We start from the raw sequence: 3478 nt of genomic DNA, 5'->3' as shown, positions 1-3478 counted from the left end.
AAAACCTGCATTGTAAAGGCATGCGTTGTAACAACGTACATCCGAAGGAACAGGTAGGGCAGGTAAAGGGGGAATATAGTAATCGGATTAAATCAATGGTCTTACATCTGTAAAGGGGCCTATTCAGAGCTTTGAGTTGTTCCGGTTTGTATGATAGTGTGGAGGAGCCAGGGTCTTGTATGAAACCGGCTGGGGGGAGGCCCTTGGCCCGGTCCAGGCGCAGACGGGCTGGCCTTTGGCGCGCCTTCAGCGAGCCACTGACGCGGCCGCTGCGCGTGACGGGCAACATGGTGTTTAAGTACTGAGGGAGCGGCAGACTAGCCTGCTAACCTTCGTACTTTGAGACCGGAAGTGAGTGACTTGCCGGTATTGGCTTCCCTCCACACAAACTGCAGGCAGCGGTGGACCGGGGAAGTCAAGAAGCAGTGAGTACAAATTAAATTACATTTATTTTTTAAAAGGTAAACAGTGCGGAGTAAAAACACAATCAATCATGCATGCGTCAGGAGCGAGATGCCAGAGGCTCCTTACATGTAGATCTTCTGTGTTAGCGAGTAACCAAACAGTCGGGTCTATCATATGGGTGGAGAAGGATAGAAATTAGAGCAGGCATCCCATTGACAAGTGCATTGAAAACCTATGGACTTAGAGGAACAGGTATGCAAAAGGAGGGATCCCATTGGGTAAGGTGGACAGATATATGAAAACAAAGGCCCCATGGACAGGGGACAACAAATATACATGGTAGTGCTGTTATCTAAATAGAATAGTGATTTGGTTGGCAGAAGGTGGAGAAAAATAAAAGAACTGTAAATCAATAAACTAAGGGGTGATATTAAAAGAAAACAAGGATAAACACACATGCGCTCGCAAGGTCACAGGATTGGAGGAGTATCTGCCATGCCTGCTAATTGTGGACAGTGACTGCCTCCTCTCCCTCTCCATGGCGTCCGCTGGGGAGACCGCACAAGAGAGATGCACTCAGCCTTACATTGTACTGCAGTGTTGTCTCACACACAAGTGGGCAACCTTAAACAGCTCCGTTTGTTGCAAGTTGAGGAGCAAAAACTTTTTGACCGCAGTTTGACATTGGGTTTTGATGTAAATAAGGGAGGTGGCATCCGGCAAGTTGAGGAGGCAAAGAACCTTGCAAATCAGTTTTTGTCACCTGCCCCTTTGAGACTAAATGTTTGCTTGAGGAACAGTTGCTTCTTTTTGTCTTCTCAGGGACATCTCCTTCAGGCTCCTCCATGAGTTCAATGGACAGCACTTTCTTGAGGCGTTCTGTCTATTTTGTGTTCACAGTGAATGAGATTTCCTCTCCACTGGATTTCCTTTCCGGTTGCAAAGGAAACCAACTATTATTATTATTATCACCAACTACCCATGACTGCGCTAGCTTCCATCCATTCTCTATGGCACAGGTGGGAAAGGAGGTAAGTGCTTCAGTGAAGCAAGGCATCAACAGCAGTGCACCATGTGCGGAAATGACAATCTCGAGTGGCCACTACAAAAGAGCCATGGCACCCGGCACCCAAGCTCATGGCTCAGAAGTGGCACCTCCACAATGAAAGACTGGTCTCTCAGGAAAAGGGGAAAATCCAAGCAAGACAAAAAGCACAATTCTGGAAAAATAACAATTGTGAGCGACAGAATGGCTAATGTTATGAACTTGAAAAGATTAATTTTGTAGAAGAAAAAATGTTGCTCAAAAATTCAGTTTCCGAGGAAATTCTGCATATTCCAGAAAAAGAGGGGGGTTGCAAGTCTGTATTCTGACCAGGGAGTTGTGCAGCTTAACAGCCCACCATTTTGTGACTTGGAAGCTGAAGACAGAAACCAGATGTTACAGGAACGCTTAATAAATCAAAGTATTGTTGACAAAAATGGGAATGGGCTAAAAGACAGAGAACACAACGCAACTACTTGTCAGTTTGCTGGCTTGAAAACTGACGGGCCATCAGTAATGGACACAAAACACAGCCACATCCCTTAAACAGTATTTTATGGGAAGAATGTTTCTTTACTTTCAAAGACAAACAAAAGACAAGTGCCTACCTTGTGCATGATAGAAGAGGTTCAAGGTGTGAATGCTAACATTCGTCATTCTTCAGAGGTAGCATCAATGTTAAATGAATGGATTGGACAGTGTGAGGAGGACAGGCAGTCTGTGATTGGAAGGGAAATTAGCACACATGCTACACGTTTCTAGAGAAATAAAGTCTTGCCTTCAACTCTAACACTATAAATACAACTACAAACAGTACAATTGAAACGTTGTTCTGTGTATCCCAAAAGCCATCAAACAGTGTGGATCTGTATTTCTTTCAACCAGATGCCTTCCTTAAAATAAATGTGGTTCAGGGGAAGAGTGGGCCAAAAACTGCAGTTCTGACAATACATTCAAAGAGACTGGCATGAGTCTTTCTGCAGAGGAGTCTTATGTTTGAAAGCACTGTTGTTTGGCAATAAAGGATGTTGGTGCAAACTCTTCCCAGAAGCTGCTTCTTGCAGTCTTCTCAAGGGATCTAATGGTCATCTTCCCAGAACAATTACAACAAGCATTGGCATAGGCAATAGGTCTCGCCTTTGGGACCTTGTAAGTGTTTAGTTATCCAGCACAATATCCTTGGTGCAACAACATCAAGTGTTGCATGGCTAAACACTAATAAGGTCGAAAGGGGACACCTATTAGCTATGCCAATGCTTGTTTCTAATATAATAGCGTTTTGGGAATCCCAAGCACTATAAAAACGACAATATAATGTTCTTGCTCAAAGGTATGCATGTTATTTCCCCTTTTTTAAAATATAAATTATGCTGTTACGAATAACTGTTGCAGTGTGTTTGTCAAGGGGGAAAGTGGAGCGATGTGCTCATGATGCCTTTCATCTTAAAAAGAAAATTGCAGTTTTATATAGCAAGAACTCGACCGGAATATGTCAGAGCACTTTACTTGGAAAACAGTTGCATTACAGAGGGACACATTAATTTTTAGGCACCGGGAGATTAAGTGATTTGCCCGGAATCGCAGGATGTTTGAGTCTACTGCCAGGCTCGAACATGCTTCTTTCTCCTACTTCAAAGTCGGGGCTGCCCTAGCCGTTAAGCCACACCCTCTCTGTCCAGAGGCTGCTGCAGCCCGGACTATAGGTGAGGGTCCCTCAATCAAGTAGCCACTAATGACTGCGTGAATGCTTGTAAATACCCGCCCCTCCTCCCCTCTTGGTAGCGTCGAATCGTCACGTGTACGGAATCGACTTGATAAGGATTGGGGTATGGGTGCGCCCACCTTTAGTCAGACTTGATTGAAGGATGCTGATGCAAGGCATGGTCAGTGCACGTCTGAGAATGGAGGCTCTGTCGTCTCATCTGGTGTCTGCTGGTTCTGCTTGAGAGCCAGGCATGAAGGGCCGCACTCAGGCACTGGAGGTTGAAGCGGATAAACACTAGTCCAATCATATCTGCAGCACTGGTG

The 3478-nt window shown here is 45.0% G+C and overlaps 1 pseudogene; it reads left to right on the top strand.

The window, feature by feature from the left end:
• The first annotated feature begins 975 nt into the window (after positions 1-975).
• On the top strand, positions 976-2450 carry LOC147716903 (uncharacterized; annotated as a pseudogene).
• The last annotated feature ends 1028 nt before the right edge of the window (positions 2451-3478 follow it).

The sequence above is a fragment of the Lissotriton vulgaris genome, chromosome 5, assembly GCF_964263255.1.
Source record: "Lissotriton vulgaris chromosome 5, aLisVul1.2, whole genome shotgun sequence".
Classification (NCBI taxonomy): Eukaryota; Metazoa; Chordata; class Amphibia; order Caudata; family Salamandridae; genus Lissotriton; species Lissotriton vulgaris.
Note: the sequence above shows the minus strand (reverse complement) of the source record. Positions and strands in the feature narration are given on the sequence as shown.